The 17,760-nt window shown below is 43.2% G+C and overlaps 1 protein-coding gene across 10 annotated transcripts in view; it reads right to left on the bottom strand.

The window, feature by feature from the left end:
* Positions 1-9,099, bottom strand: part of myt1lb (myelin transcription factor 1-like, b) — a 113,272-nt gene extending 104,173 nt beyond the window's left edge. For 4 of the 10 annotated variants that reach the window (XM_085767718.1, XM_085767717.1, XM_085767715.1 and 1 more), the window contains exon 1: positions 8,093-8,544. The gene's annotated coding sequence lies outside the window, so the exon portion shown is untranslated. Of the gene's footprint in view, positions 1-8,092; positions 8,545-8,842 lie in introns of those variants that run through there. The other 6 variants (XM_085767712.1, XM_085767711.1, XM_085767713.1 and 3 more) reach the window with 3 other exon arrangements.
* Positions 9,100-17,760: the final 8,661 nt, after the last annotated feature.

Raw genomic sequence — 17,760 nt, forward strand, 5'->3', positions numbered from 1 at the left:
CACTTTCCTTCAGACTGGCCTAGAAGAGTATTTTCTTTTCTTTCTTTTCTCTTGTTCCTTATCTTTTTCTAATATATTGATTCCAGGATACCTTGACTTGAAGCAATCAGTAATGAAAAGATTTACACATCTGCTCCCACTCAACATCTTGTTGTTACTGTTCGACTGCAGAGTGGATAGGGCCAATACCACATGAATACTCTGAGCATGTAGCCTAGTCACTGGTTTGACTCCCACCCAGAACCTCTCTATTTAAGATATTTTACACTTTCTCTGTGTTTTATTTCCCTGTGTCGATCCATCAGATGATATTTTGTAGTTTTAAGAACCAAAAAATATCTCAGTGTAGTTTTACATTTCCTTTCTCAGGTTTCTCTCTGGAAGTCCAGTAATATCCATCCATCCATCATCTACCACCTATCTATGCAGGGTCTCGGTAGGCTGGAGTCTGACAGTCTGACACAGGGTGAGGGTGGGGTACACTGTGGACATGTTGCCAGTCTATCACAGGGCTGACATAGAGATCAATGCACACCTGGCAATGGCCAATAGATAAAGGAACGCAGAGAGAACCCACCCGACACAGGGAGAACATTCAAACTCCCGCCAGAAAAGCCCCAGAACCTTCTTGCTGAGAGGCAAGTGTGCTGCTAACCACCACAGCGCTGCACCACACACTCTAGTAACAACAGGTCAGTAAGCCAATCATAAGAGAGGAGGCTCTGAGCCTCTCTTCTGATTCGCTGTCTGTTTGCTCAGTGATCCAACAGAGACATATCAGATTTCAGTTCAAACAAAACCAGAAACCAAATCCTGCCATACTGGATGATGAACCCACCCAAGACTAGTGGGCTAGTCTTGGGGCATGGTTGAGAGTTGTGGCATCACTAAGTAGGGCTGCCCCCAAATAGTCGACCAAGCACTGGTCAACCAAAAAATCATTAGCCGACCAAAATTTCATTGGTCGATTGGTTGCAGGAAAAAAAAAACATTTGGAGCTGTGTCTTGTCAAAATTAAGCCAACATCAATGACTGAACTGTATATGAAAGGCTATGGGGCTTTTATTTTGAAGGGCCAGATACAGGAAATCATGACGTGACACTTATTTATTTATTTTTTATTTATTTATTTATTTTACACGGCACGGCAGTCTCTCTCGTATCACTGCTGTTTTCAACCATTAGCGGTGCTGTCTGAGCCCCGGTCCCGTCCCACAGCGCTCACCGGCGGTCAGTCTCAGTGTCACGGAGCGGATCCATGATAGTCCCCGCTGCAGTCAGAGACCCGCACCCATAGATGTCTATGCCCGCACCGCTCCATGTCGCGGACCCCCACCCCCGCACCCCCGTCACACAGCCTGAGCTCAGTAACTTTTTACCCTCCTCATCTAGCTACTATGTTTATTGGTGATAAACGGGTATTCTGCCGGTAATAACGGTGAAACCCGACCGGCTTGTTGTTGAATCTCGGACCCAACATGGCCGGAGTCACGAGCATTAATTAATTAATTAATTCTCAACCTGACCGGGGGCAAAAAAAAAAAAAAAAAAATTTTCCCCTCAAGGTGGGGGGTTGATTAGTCGACTAATCGCCATAAGTGACGACTACTGGTCGACCAACAAAATCTTTGGTCGGGGGCAGCCCTATCACTAAGATACAGAAGTCCAAACAGCTTGTTTAAAACTCAGTTTCTGAATACAGGCTGTGTATTTCTCTGTGGTCTGAGGCTTTGACCCTTTTGCAGTATTAATAAAGAACCTAGAGCTGCTTTATAAAGAACACATGAACATCTAGCTTTATACAATATGGGCTGTTTAATGAAAATGGGGACTTCAGAAGAAGAAAGAAAGAAAATGTCAACAGGTGTGAATCTTGCAGCTGATTCAGTACAAAAATGTGGACGAAAATTAAACAGATTGAAATAGAAAATATATTTGACATTTCTCTCACAGGTAAAACAACATGAAGCCTTCCTGCAGAACCAGTGACAATCAGTGGCCACAAATCAGCCAAGTCCTTATTTATGTATCTGCATGTGTATAAGTATCTGATTCTAAACATGCATTTGATCATATGTATGTACACTTCACATCCTCTTATAATATAATTGGGAGTTTCAGCTCACTAAACTAGCTGAATTGGACTCTTCTCTCTCTGATGATGTATGTGGGCAGAGGACCAGAGGGGTGGATATAGAAAACATTACCATACAGAAGGTTTAGCAGGGGGCATAAAAGATTGAATTCCCTTTCTATCGTGCTTTGCATACACAACCTTCACAATTCCGATTAAATGCAGTACTAAAACTAATTGTAATCACATAACTACACAAGCAGTCTCAAGGTCAGAGCTTTGATGATATCGGAGCAGCGCTGTAAGCAGCTGGTCCTGTGCTCCTTGTAATATTCTTCAAGGCACAGTTGTGCCTCTAATGGGAAAGGCCAAACCAGGTTATGAAAATCCTTATTTACAGCTAGCTGCCTGGCTGTGTGAAGTAGGTCACAGCAGCCCCTGAAATGGAACAAACCTCGCTCACACCATTTAATACTTTTCTTTTGAATGCTTGCTACCTTACAATGGCACCAGAGGGGAAAGACACAAACACACCGGTTTCACTCCTCCTGTAGCAAAAGCGTCTTGACTCTGCAGTTAAAAATGTGTCTGGCCCCCTGTGGGAAAGTCCACAAAACAACAGAAATAGGCAGTGACACCAACTCAGGAGCCAGTGAGCATGAACTGAGGTCAGAAGTTCAGCTATTAATAATATAGGAAGATTTTGGCTGTTGTATTTCAATAGTAGTTGACCAGCATGGCCTCTACATGCAATAATCTCTAATGTCTCAGCACTCCGAGCCCACATTAAGTTGGGATGCTGCCTCACAGCAAATGATCTCTGTGGCCTCACAGGTCAGGGAAGCTAATCATAGATACTCTAATCTAGTCTGGCACACATCATCACATACTCAGACATTTGCAGCTTATATGTGTGACAGTGGCGGATGGGTGTGGGGTCTGGTGTTTAGGTGAGCGTTGTCCCCAGAGCTGATGGATGCCTGTGGGAGGCTGTTATGCCACAAGGTGAAAATGTCCATTAATCAGCCCCACTTCCTCCACTGCCGTGGCTTTCCCATTACCAGCACACTTCAAGTAGCCTGATTGGTTTTTAATTGGCCTGCCCGCCAGAAGATAGATCATGTTTTCCCTCAGGAAAGGCACAAAGGTGTGTGTGTGTGTGTGTGTGTGTGTGTATGATGGGGGGAGGGGGGCACCTGAGCTATCTCTGGAGGGATACCCACGTCGTATTTCCTCTCTATTATCTCTTTATTTTACAAGAGAGACAAACAACCACATCTAGGCAGGAACCTGTCACATGCAGTATTATTACCTTTGCCAGTAACAAGTGGGCGCAACCTTTTTTTTCTTTTATTCCACTGGTGACATGACAGCTACCAATTACACAAATAGTCATATAAGTACATCCCTTTACATTTGTGACAATTTATTCAAGGGTTCTTTTTTTAACGCATTAATTTGGAAAGGAAATATATTTGAAAACCATTTGGATCTAGCTTTAATTCTCCTTTCTGGAGCAGGTCATTGTGACATCACAAAGTTACAGAAGGCCTTACAGCTTGTTTTAAAGGTCCAGTGTGTAAAATATGGGGGGGGGGGGCATGTCAGCTAGCGTTCAGATTCTAGTTTTCAGCGCTCACTCGCACTCACCCCTCCCGTCGGCAAAGTGACGGTGTCCTCCGAGGACAAAACAACTTGTTTACCACGACTGGGAGTATTTCAGGAGCATCAGGGGATGAGGTGAAGATCTAAACCATTTTAGGATATTTCTGCTGTTATATATATACAAATATATTTATGGGTAGTATATTCAAATTTAGCCAATAAACCTTTCCAATTATTACACACTGGACCTTTAAGGCTCAGTTTCTGAATACAGGCTGTATGCATTTCTCTGTGCACTGAGAGCTTTATTATCATATAATCTGCATGTAGAAGAGCTGTATAATCCAAGACATTTCCCTTTATTCTCTATAGGACCTTTAAAGTACTACTGCATACAATACAAGGACACAAAGCAACAATGTTTTGCTTATCTGGCCATACACAAAAGAGTTATTGAGTTATAACTGTATTCATCTTCAAAATGTCAAATATGTATTGTCACTGTTATTAAATATAGTGGTATTAACACAAGGGTTTTTCAGTGATTGCTGCAACTCGTGAATTTGGGTCTGAGTGATGAATGTGACAATTAATAGCCTGTAGCAGCAAGCGTGGCAAGGAATGCATGTGTGAAGGACACGAGAGCAGCTACATCTTACACTGAGGAGATGTCAGTATTGACACTGTGTCTGCTCAGATAGATCAATCCCTTCTCCACCCCGGCCTAACTGATCACATTGATTCCCCGTACTATCTTCACAGCCTCACGAGGGTACATGCTCCCAGCACAACCACGGACTGATCCTTGTGACTTTGCAAAAGGTATAGAAAGAGGGGAAAAAAAATGTTTTGCTTGTGACGAAATGTTGAAATTTTTTGCCAGATGCTGCCTAATCGATTTGTGCCATGCTATGATGAATCATAAGGGGAAAAAAAACGCAAGCCAGCAGTTCTGTGGGTGCACACGCAGTCTGACGTCAAGGGCAAGCTACGTTGGAAGGCCGGCCTGTGAGCCCGCCTCAGCCTTCACTGCAGGGAGAGAGGCTGATCTGCTGTGTGCTGGAGAGGTCGCACAGTCCACAGCTGTACCCAGGGCAGCACAGTCACTGTGACAGACAGGGCACAGGTTTGTGGAAGGTTAAATCCTCTCCACCAGTTTTAAGGTGGACCAATTTACAATTTTATAATTCCAACTTCGGGTTATAGAAATTTTCTACGTAATAGTATGTTGCGTATACATAGACTGTAAAAAACATGGACGTAGCATCCAACGTCACCCATTGGTTTTGGGAGTCTTTTTTGTGACTCAAATATGGCGGCCTGAAAAGCGCCATGTTGGAGTTTGGTGGGCGTGTACATTCCATATTTGGAGGAGAGGCGGTAACTCAACGGGTCAACCGGCCAAGAACCCGTCCACTGGCCTTGAAGCAACTGCCAAACTGAGCTAGCTGTCTCCGGACCTGTCACTCAACATTTCCACTCACTAATTCATGCGAGAATTTTAAACCTGATAATGGTAAAACGGTAGAGTTTAAAAAAAAAAATTCACCCCCCTCAGAGTGTGTGCGGGGGTAGAAACTATCGGTTGAGACCAAACAACGTGATGACACCAGGCTTTGATCATGTTTATTGAGGATGTAATATCGGCGATTTTAACATGGGGGTCTATGGAGAATGCTGCTTTCTGACACCAGCCCCCAGCGGCAGCTGAGAGGATTGCAGTTTTTTGAACGCGGAAGTGAGCTTCACTTATCAGACCGACAATTCCCCCCTTGGTTGTATAACAAGCTTCACATGAGGCTCACACTGTTTGTGCAGGCAGACCAACCAAAGGGGAGGAGGGGAGGAGATACCAATAAAAGTAACAAGGATGTGATCCCTCACTGGCTTCCCACCAAAATCTCTTTGCTGAAATTCAAGGGTCAAGTTCTATTTATTTATTTTCATAGATAATTTCAGCATTGTCTGATATCAACTACATAGGTTCTCCCAGAAAGAAATAAAAATTATATACAAGCTTGTAAACCTATTTAAAATATTTAATTTATAATACATTTAAATATTTTCCAAATACATCATTCTGCACATTTCCATATGTAGAGGCATTTGCAAAAGTTGTCACGACAGCAAATTACACTGTCTGGCATGAATGCAGAGTCATGCTATGGTGGTATATGGCTCAGACATGCTAAGCGTAGCGTGCAGATGTGTACTCAAGCCGCTCAACATGGAGGCTAATATTAGTCTGTGGCTGCCCTCCTCCAGCCCCCAGCCCACCCCTGCCAGTTGCATGCAGGGGATCCCCAGGAGGTTCTTTGCCACTCATCCATTAGGCTACACAGGGATAAAGGACACACAGTGTCTCCTTTACAAGGCTGGAATAGATACCTCTACACAGTCTGTGTCTCTACATGATAACCGACTATGCAGGTTTTCTTTGTTATATCACATTATTCTTAGTATTCATTCATACAAATGCGAACAAGTTACAACATACACAGTGATGTCCACGGAGTCGCTGCCACACATCACAGTACCAAATACAGTGCAACAGTACATTTCTTATGACCTTACAGTCCATATTCAGCAATCCCATCAGCACCCAATTTCCTCTCCCCTCCAGCTCCGACTAGACTGGTGTGATTATGAGAGGCTGGGTTCTTCTACTTTCATACCCGAGTGAGAGAGGCAAAGAGAGAAAGATGCTGAAAGAATGAGAGAGAGATGATGGGAGGGAAGAAGGGAAGGAGGAGGGGGGGGGTTCCCGCAATGTTGGTCTCAGTAAGACCTGGGTAGCGTGCTTTCCCTCTATAATTTAATCACATTCAGCTGTCTCCCTGTCCTCGGCTCGCGCAGCAAAGCACATCAGGCACCGTGGTGGCACAAACACACACACAGTCAACCACACACACACACACACACACTGTCGGCACACCAACACAAGCCTCCCTCTAACAAGCAAGACATCTCCTTCCTCTCCCAGCTAAAGGAACATCCCAAAGAACATGGCTTCACCTCCTGTTAAGCGGCTTGTCCCGGCCACCTCAATAAAGTGACACAAAGATACAGAGCTATATACTGAATACAAGCGCTCACTTATTCTTACTACTACTCCTATCTGACAACGACTTTGTCCTATAAAAAGAAATGAGACCAGACTGAATCTATAGCTGAAGACTTAACAGATACTAACATGGACTTTCACTGCACCTACATCCTGTAGGTTGGTTTGTTGCCAGCAAGAATCTTGGCATGGGGACTGTGCTGTATAATCCCTCACACTATCCCCACATGTCTCCAAATACTGTCTCCATCATTTGTTGACATGAGAAACACTCAGTCTGACACATTTTGGGCAAGGGAGACATAAGTACCTCACTTTGTATCAGAGCTTTGTTTGTCTTGACAGAATGAAAACATGTTGCAGCGCATCTGCCTTCTGCCGTGTGTATACAGTATATGCCACCCACAGGAGTAGCTACACACACACACAGACACGCATGCACACGCACATATCCTACTGGCACACACAAACAACATCTGCATCGCCTTTTGTTACAAACCAGAAACATGAAGTGTGTAGGATGAAATGCAGTGAGTCCAGTGTCCATGTGTGCGTGATTGTTTATATGCATCCAACTTGGGCAAAGGAACTGGATTTGAAACTCTTCCAACTTTACATTTTCTTCTGTCTCTCTGCCTCTACTTTCACCACCTCTAATTGTTTTGTGGTTGTCACAGCACCTTTACTTTCCCCCCAGTATACCTAACACCCTGCTCACAGACCTCAGAGTGAAAGCAAAGAGGACACATCGCACAGCAAGACATGATAAGACGTGATTTTCAGCTCAGAAGCAAAATTATACATAAAGCAATTCATTTATAATAGGTTAGTAAGAACATGAGCATGTACTATATGTCCTCAAATAAGTGTCCTATTAAACACTGAAGTTTGCAGAGCAGCTTTATGCATGGGAGGAGCTCAGAACTTAGAGAACAAACTTTTAAATGGGTGCTCCTGTTATGAACGATGCCACCTCCACATGCAGCTTTGTCAGACAAACATAATGTGATTTAAGGGAAACATCTTCATGTTCAGCAGCAATTCTCCACAATCATGAGCAATGGAAAATAAGCATGATAATGTAGTCTTTGCCATGCAACATGACAGCTTGCATTTATGTTTTCACTGAGCACCTTTATGACAAGATCAGACTGCTACACCTGTTTGAACTAAAGGACACTGGAACAATTTACACACAAACTGCTCCTCAGATCTACCTCAAATTAAAGCTGCCATAATGTTCTCTTTCCCCCCCAATATCATCTTTGTAGAAATGCAGCTGTATCCTACACCTCGTATCAATGCACAAGCCGAACACAAGAAGCCATGAACAAGTGCAAGTTACCTACCAACTGCAGTCTTCTCTGTAAACTTTTCCTCCTGCTCTCCACAATGCGCTTCCTGTCCTTTTCCCCAAGTCTTTCCCTTTATCTCTCTCCCTCACTCTCTCCCAGTTCACTCTCTGTGTTCACTGCAAAGTTCTGCTCTCCTCCTGCATGCAAATCATTTTTACGACTTGCGAGATGACTGGGAATGAGGGAAGGAGGGAGAGCGAAGGGAGAAAGGATGACAGAGGGGTGGAGGAGTGGAGATAATGGCTGGAAGGCGGGCGACCAATGGGCCCGAAGCCTAATGGAAAAAGAGAATCAGGACACACCAATGAGGCACAGCCTGGAGAGAGAGAGCGAGACGGGGAGAGAGAGAGAGAGAGAGAGAGAGAAAGAGAGAGAGAGCGCAGAGGAAACGGGCTGGAGGAGCAGGGATGGCGAGAGCGCAGTCGGGAGGAGACGGTGAAACGCAGACCGAGAAAGACACTGAGGGAGAGAGGAGGCACATAGAAAGAGCAGAGAGAGAGAGAGAGAGAGAGAGAGGGAGGGAGAGATAGGGGAGGGAGGGAGGGATGGAGGGAGGGGGAGAGCCGCACATAGCGGATGTGCACAGTAGGAGGAGAGAAGCCAGCATCCCGAGCGAGATGGAGAGACTGCACATCAGAGAGGGGAAAGAGAAGAGAGCTCAAAGAAAGAGAGAAAATGAAAAAAAAGCAGCAAAGAGGAAGGATGAAAGGGAGAGAGGGAAGGAAGGACGGAGAGCTGACTTACCCGGGTAGTGCTAGTAGCATCCTTCACACACTGCCTCGCAGACTCCATACACACATTCATATGCACATGCACCCACCCCGGCGGTAGAGGCGCATGCCGCGCTGCCGCTACACTAACCAATAGCAAAAACAACAAAAGAGAGGACTACTGGTATGCCCTAAAGCAAGCGTGCCTGTCTGTGTGTGTATGTGTGTATATGAGTGTGTGTTAGGGAGAGAGGGTGGGGGTGTGTATGAGCATGTGTGTGTGTGTGTGTGTGTGCCGGGAGGAGAGGGGGAGACGGCAGCAGGAAGCTGAAATGCTCTCTCCTCCTGTCTCAGAGCTGCTTTCCTTTCCTCCTCTCTGTGTCTCTTTCTCCCTCTATCTGTGCATCTCTGCCTTTGTACACTGTGCATGTATGTCCTCCAACACTCAATATGTTCTCTCTCCCTCCCTTGCTCTCTCTCTCTCTCCCTCTCTCTGCCTGCTAATGTGCCCTCCCTTCCCCTTCTCCCTCTTATACATTTATTCAGGGCTGCAGACTGTCTGCTCCCAGAGTCAGTTCTTCCCACGGCCCGGGTGGAGATGGAGCGGAGGGAGTGAAAGGGAATAAGAGAGGGAGGACGGAGGAGGAGGGGGTGATTGGGAGCCATGTGGAACATGTGCGGTGCATTTATTTCAAATGGGGGAGACGCAAATTTGTGCCTTTAAAAGGGGGGGAAATGAGCTGCACTAGTGCTTCAGTGCACAGCATTTGGCCTGAGATCATTCAGAGAGCTGAGACAGATACAGGATGCAAAACTTAAAGGAAGTCTTTGGCTCGCTGTTAATTAACACTTTTTCCCCCCGTTTCCAGGCTCCGGGCTGGCTGAGCTCCAGCATTCAGAGAGCACGAGATGAATGAGCATTGAAACGGCTTCTAGTTGTAGCCATGTGTTCAGCGATGAGCACTGCTCCTAAACAGGAGACAATATTTACAATATAATCATGCTCAAGCCAGAAGAAGGTGACATTCATGTGCGCTCTTGTGTGAATGAAAATGGGAATACTAACGTGATGATTTCCATATTTACCCAGATATGCAAACACGGAGAATGCTAATTTGATCCCTGAGACATCATCATAATTAGATTATAAATTAGGTTCATTTCTTACCGGACAAGAGGTGCTAATTCATTTATTTTGCAGCAGTGGGGGAGACTCAGCTGTAAATGTAGCTGCCACCCTATAGGCAGAGCTCAATGCTCATATGACAGAGACAAACAATAATATATTCAAATAAATTCATGTTTACACATAAATATTCAGAATAACATTCAAAGACATGGGCCTATGCTGTGCTCCTCCAACCCAGTAAACATGTATATGAGCCACACTGTTTTGATCTTTCCCATATCAGTAAACAAATCAAATGCTGTAAAGCAGTATTCTACAGACCCACCAAGCAATGCTCTCTCCAACAATGCTGCCAGGCAATTGTGGAAAGCATGATAAGTACTCTGGTGGGTTGGGACACAGATGCCCTGGGGGCGTTCAATATTAGCAATCTCAAACCCTTATTTGGCTATGTTAATGCCAGTCAAGCACAATTAATTTACCACACATTCTTAAACAAATAAACAAAGAGGAATCTTCTCATATCTGGCATACGAGCCAGAATCTATGGTTGAAGCAGTTAAGTGTATGACAGTAGTCTATCAGCACAGAGCCGGAGGTCTCAGTGATACCTCAGTGCAGCGCTGACTGCTCGAAACCTGGATATGTGGAAGCAGTGGCTTCTCAGTTGAAAAGTGATTACCGTGTAAATCGGGCTGTGGATAAATTGCCGGGGGGAGGAAAACAAAAACAAAAGATAAAAAAAAAACTCTCCAGCTGACACCATTTGGGAATTGTGAGACTGTTATGTGACTGATATGCTGAATAGGTGTGTCAATGCATGGTCTAGTGTTTACCTTACTGAATTATGCTTTTAGTTTTACAGCTATAATCAATCAGAAAAGTCACAAAAACTATTAGAGAACTACAAAGCAATAAGGTTGACTCTCTCCCTCACACCTATAGGTATTTTTGACACATTATATAAAATATGATTAAATATAATACTGTATGGACATGACAGGAGAAAGTATGGTGGCCCATAGGGACAAGAACAATTATACAATTCCACAATAGAGGAACCATTATGGAACATTCACTTCTGATTTACAAATTCAAATGAACAGTGGCAGTATTAATTTTATTTTATTTTTTGTTGTATAATACAAAATCTTTTACCATACTAACTGCCGACTGGATATTTTCTCCCCTGGAAGAATCTGTTCAGAAATGTATGTGTGTGTGTGTGTGTGTGTGTGTGTGTGTGTGTGTGTGTGTGTAACGTTGCCTATCACTCTCCCTGGGGTTGCGGTGCACTTGTGGTGTAGCAGTTCATGCCGCGTGATTTTTCTCTTTTTGCTTTGTGTGTGTGTGTGTGTGTGTGTGTGTGCGTGTGTGTGTGTGTGTGTTGCATTTCTGGATTTGTATTGCATTTCCCTTAATGTTTGTACTTTCATGCTTCTGTGTATTTTGGTATTTGTGAATTTGGGGCACTCCTCCCCTCTGTATTGTGACTTCTCCTTTGTATTGTGTGTTGTCCTTGGAGGAAACTGTGGTTACTTTGTTGTAGAGAAATGAAATATTTTCACATAATATGTGAAACTACACAGCAGAATGAGCATTCTAAACATGTAATACAGTGAAAATGTCAATCAAAAAAAAAAAAAAAAAACAGATGGCTAAAACAATATATCTTAGCCAAAATCACTGTGCTCCACTTGTTTCAGAAAAATAAAGGGCTGATTACGCCAATGCTTTTTGTTCAGACATTTTTGTGTATGCTGAAAACTGGGCAATCAAATCAAACAGACCCACTGAGAGCCAAAATTATTACCCAAATGCTTCAATGAGTCCAATCAATGAACAGTGGGATGTCCACAATAGAAGGGCATGGAAACAGAAGTCAGGTAAAAAAAAAAAAGCATGGGCTGACATTACAGAAGCAAGGTTAGTCACTGACTAGAGGAGCTTTTCCTGACACTTTAGCCAAACCGGCCTGCTGCTGACCGTTACTCATACAGTACATGTCAGTACAGTGTGTGTAACAGTACAATACAGACAGTATATTGTTTTCTCCATAATGAGTTCTTACTCTCAAACCTTTGACAAACCAATTCCCTGATCAATGTTGCTACTGTGGTGTCTGGAACAACTTCTCAGTATTGTTAACATATACTATAGTTTTGTGCAGCATCAATCTTTAAGCTGCTAATCCTCAGTCAACTGACGTATTGTAATGAGTCTGGCTCATCTACACTACTTGTCATATCTAACACTGCCATGGATTCTATGCCATTCAACAACATTTTGTATCTTCACAGTGTAACTATGGGACTCAGCAAGTTAACATACTTGTTTCAATGGTTTTAAAGGGATAGTTCAGGTTATTTGATATGAGTTGTGTTATTTAGAGGCTGCATTCTGCTGCCCTGTAGACTCGCATTATACGGATATAAGCGGCTCTCGGCTGGAGCTAATTTCGTAGGAACGACTTGCAATGACACCAAAGTTATCTGGGTGAGTAAATGATCGTATTTTGTGCTAGAAATAAGGTCCAGATTGTAAAAAACGGCAATTCCCCTTTAAGACTGCATGTTGAATTGATGCTGCTTCTAAAAGTAAAAACACAGATTTTTACTGAAAAAATACTGATGTGAATAAAAGTAGTTGTATCTACTTGAATCTCTAATTAAAGATTTTACAATCACATGTTCCTCTGCAGTCATACGTCTTATATGTCAGATCTCTGCTCTCTGATCCTTCATCCTGTAGATGCACTATGGTAGGAAAAATGATGAAATGTATGACAGAAAAAAAAGGACAAAATAGTTGAAGGAATCCACTCAAAAAGGAATGAAAAGTATACACACATAATATACAGTATGTACAGATGCATACGCTTTAAAAAATTCAATGACTTCCTGTCTTTGTTGGAAGTGAAAATGAAGTGATAGAATCCAGAGGAAGCGACAGAAAAAGAGTGAAAGAAATGGAGGGAAGCCCGCTGCTGCAGCAGGGATGGAGGGAGCGGTTGTTGATGGTAGAGGTTTTGATGTTGCAGAGTCAAAGAGAGCCAGAGCCAGGGAGCCAGAGGAGCGGGAGAAAGATAATCAGTGCGTTTTGGGACTGGAGATGATAGTGTGGGAGAAGGTGAAGGCTTGTTGTTCAGTGGGACCAAGGGAGAAGAGCAGGTGGGGTGAGGGGAAAAGGAGGAAGAGGAGGAAGAGGATACCTTAAGGGAGCAGAGAAAGATGTATAAGGGAGGAGAAGTTGCCTTGTTTGTGTATTGGGAGTAAGAGAGAGGAGGAATAACAAGCTGCAGTCTATATACGTACAGTATGGTGTGCTTCTATGTGTGTGTGTGTGTGTGAGAGAGAGAGAGAGAGAGAGAGAGATGTGTGTCTTTGGAGCAGGATGACAAATGTGCCAGACATAAAAGAACAGAGCAGCACACACACGCACAAACCTTAGGAAGCCACTTTACCTGCGCGCACACATACACACACACACGGTGGCAGCAGTCACACACGTGTTCCAACAACAGTGGTTTCAGGGGGGTTAACACACACACACACACACTGGTTACTATACTTGTGTGTTGGGCTATGTGCCCATTCTCAAAACACTGCAACTTCAGAAAACACACATTTCTGTACATGGCTCTGTTCTAAATGTGCTTGTGTTGTCTGTTTGTGTGTTTTCTGAGGTTGAAGTGTCTCAGGCTCCACAGGCCACTGGTTTTTAGTCTGTTTAGCTGGAGGCCATTCACTGATGTTCTGCACCCTGTAACGTTAAAACATCTGTAAATGAACCAGGTAGGCAATGGGATATAGAGGTGGCAGACAGGACCACAGTTAAAGGGATAGTTGAACATTTTGGCAAATTGGCCCATTGCCATAATCGCTATACTAAATTCATGCAAAACCGCTGATGCGCGTTGCCTTCAGGGACAGTTTTTCAGCAAGCAGTCTCCGCATTTACGTCTAAAACAACTCTGTCTGGTAACGTTCGTTATGGTGAATGTGCAGGTCACAACTTGTCCACCAGAGCGTTTTGGAGTTGTTGGATTGTGTATTTCATGAGTTTGATGAGGGAAACCAAGAAATTCCATTAGCCTCCGTAGCGTAGCTCTGAGCAGCTCATGGCTCTGCTCTGCCGTTCTAAAAATAGCTTGCACCGACAATTAAAGGTAACAAACCTACTGCTATGACTATAGGGATTATGACAATGGGCCAATTTGCCAAAAAGTCCAACTATCCCTTTAAGCAGGCAGCCAAACAGTCAGAAGCAAGAACCAGACTGAGAGGCAGGGTTTGTGACAGTGACAACACTGAGTTGGGTCTTCTTTTTTTTTTTTTACTTAGATGTAAATAGGCATGTATGGTTTATGTGGAGAACTGACTTTACACAATGTGGTGCAGATGCAGATAATAGTGTGGATTTGACAGAATTGTGTGGCCTTGGCAGAGGTATGCTCTAATGAGTGCCACTCTATTTGACCCTGTTTCCAGCAGAAGCAGGCAACTTACAGTATTCAGTCAGAAAAAAGATCAGAGGCATAATGAAAACTGACACTGAGGTCATGTCTTTGTGCGTATTAATAATATTCATTTAGTCTGAATGCATTTCCAGACACATGCAATTTGTCCAATGTAGAATAACATTTCATATGTGGGTTTATCTCATGTGAAATCATGGAACCCCTAGCTGTCAGCCTCCTCCCTGCTCCCACACTCTCTACATTTAAGACCAGGCTTAAAACTGTTCTCTTTGATAAGGCTTATAGTTAGAGCTGGCTCAGGTGAGCTCTGAACCAGCTCTTAGGTGCTGCTGTAGGCCACGGATCCTGAGTAAACTCCTTAATGCACCCAGGCTTTCTTCTATCTCGCTCCATGCATTTATATCACATCACTGCTTGTATGCAGTTATCTTCTCTCTGCTGCAGTTTGTGTTCCTCCTCTCTGTCCTCGTTCTGCAGGCACCTCCGACTTCTGTTGGGGGTTTGGATAACACTGTTCATTGTGGGAATTGTTGGCTTATATCTGTAATATTGTAAGGTCTCAACCTTAGTCTGTAAGTGCCTACAGATAATGCATGTAGTAAATTGGCACAGTACCAATAAAGCTGAATTCAACGGAACTGAATATTTCACGAGTGAATGGTGGAATTTCAGAAACACTATTGTATAGATATAAATGTTGGAGGTTGGGGTTGACCTTGCTAGGGACTCACACTTTTCATTTTCTAAAATCCTGGCTATTACCCTGTGAAACTGAAACAAACAAAGAAACAACAAAAACCACTGTACGCCACCTGCACCGAAGAGTAAACAGTCAGGTTTAGTAACTTACTGGTGAACACAGGAGCATTTAGCAGCTAATGAGCCAGATATTTCTTCTCAGGGTGCTGGTGGAGAGATAAAGGAGTGAATATTGGACTAACATTTATCAGGTGGACACCAACACGACTCCAAATGAATGCTAATGTTGCTCCGCTGGATGTGTAATCTTACCATTGTTTGATTAATTAAAGCATTCGCCATCACAGATAATAAGATGATCATATGTCAGGTGCACGATTTTCAGCCTGTTCAAATCATGTGGATACATGTCTCTGGAATGGTGTTTTAGGTAACCATACAGAGCATATACACCCCCAAAAGCACCAGTTATGCTGACCTGTATGTCAAGAAAGTTGATTGTAATTCAACTCCAACAAGTTTATTGTGAATCTGCTGCTAATATTCTGTTTTTTCTTATATTTATGCAGATAACAATGCCATGCAGCGCTGCATGGCATTGTTATCTGTTTTCTTATTTCTTTTTTTTTTTCTGATATAAATGCAGCTAGTACTGTGTTCTCTCTTATATCTATGCAGGTTGCTATCTGTTTTCTTATTGTTGTAACTGCTGCTAATACTATGTTTTTTCATACTTACGCAGGTAGCTTTCTGCTGTTATCTTTTTGTATGGTATGTCTGTCCGTCTTTAAATGTGAGGACTACGGATGGAAATTAGCTTTGAGCTAAATTCGGCATATTTACATGACGTGGTGTACGTGTCCCAAATTGTTCATTAATGTGCACTGTCCTTGTCAAATAAACAATAAATGAAATGAAATGAAAGAATCAGACATGACAGCACATCCAGGTGACCACATGGTGAAGTCAGACTGACTCACTGAACAAATTACTTAGTCAAAAATATATTGACTCTGCCCCACACCTACAAGAACACACATTCACATAGTGTTAAAGTAATAGTTACATGTACACAAAATGCATGGACCTATGGTGAACACACACACACACACACACACACACACACACACTGACACACTGACACACTCACATAGACGTATACATATTGTATGTAAATTCAGAAGCACCCATATATGAACAAAGGCATGGGTATAAACAAGAGGGCATACATAAACATTATATGTCCATGCATTATGCAGACATATGCACGCATCCAAGCTCCGATACACACTCAAACACACACACACACACCATTTCCCTCATTCACAGAGGTAAGACCACGCATCATTTCACCCCCTCACTCTCTTTCTCTCTCTCTCGAGTCCCCAAATCCATGGCATATGACCTTCTGTGGGACAGATAAAGAATGTGCTTATCAGTCATGCAAATGAGGCTGAATTCATTTTCCACAACAGATGGCCCCATAGATAATGATGATGGAGGAGAGAAAATTAAATGTCTCTTGCTCGGTGACCATGGCAACCGCGCCTCTGCGGCGTAATATCAATAATAAGTGCACTGCATAATAAGGTTGTCAGTCCTGTGAATCAAAACCTCCCATGATGGGATAGGGCAAGGGGGGTGAAGTCTGTTGGAAAGTTTGGTTGACTCTGTAGGGCACAGTGGGAGGTCCACTGAGGTTATACGGTACCCACATTAAATCAGTCAACTTGTGCACTTGAACAGAGTGATTAGCTGATTTGTCTGGTTCCACTTCCTGATAAATCAGGATTTGTCTTAACGGTTTGAGGAGAAGTCAGTGAAGCTTCAACCTCTTCACCTCTGGAAGGTTAGAGTCGAGCAAAATCTGGACATTTGCACCTACAATTGCAGATCTGATGGACTGTAATCATCCATTCTCCACCACTTATCCCTGACTGGGTTGCTGTGGTGGCAGCAGCATAGTCCAGTCCTACCCACTAATGTGTTTCAGCTCTTCCCAGGGTATTTATTTTAAACAAAACTGTGGATGCACCGCTAAAGTTTCCAAGACAGATGAGATTTATAATCTCACCTGTCCAGAGTCTCATACCAGTTGTATCTGCCCAGATAGCTCAAAGGAGAGGCATCCATTAAAGGGATAGTTCAACATTTTGGCAAATTCGCCCATTGCCATAATCCCTATAGTCATAGTAGTACGTTAATGAGCTCTTTGCACAGCTCCACTACTTCCTGAACTTACTGCTGCTCCTTTATTTCCTGTCTTACATTATTGGACAAACTGATTAATCCAGGTGTGTCTGAGTGGTCACAATGGTCAGACACACCTGAATTAATCAGGTGAGAGGCGCAGAGACGCGGCACACAGAACTTTCGGTTTTCACTAAATACACACTCCAACAACTCCAAAACACTTTAGTGGACAAGTTGTGACCTGCACATTCACCACGCTATGAAATAATAACGTATAATTATGTAACATTACGATACATGAAGCAAATACTCTGAACTGCTTGCATTTTTGAAATCACTCCACCCAGCAGCTGTGTCTGGAATGTACTGTAGTTCCAGCTATGTATTTGCCTCAAAAACAACTCTGTCTCGTAATGTCTCATTATTATTTCATAGTGTGGCGAATAAACAG

The sequence above is a fragment of the Trachurus japonicus genome, chromosome 22 (assembly GCF_045865225.1).
Source record: "Trachurus japonicus isolate A0001 chromosome 22, Traja_1.0".
Lineage (NCBI taxonomy): Eukaryota > Metazoa > Chordata > Actinopteri > Carangiformes > Carangidae > Trachurus > Trachurus japonicus.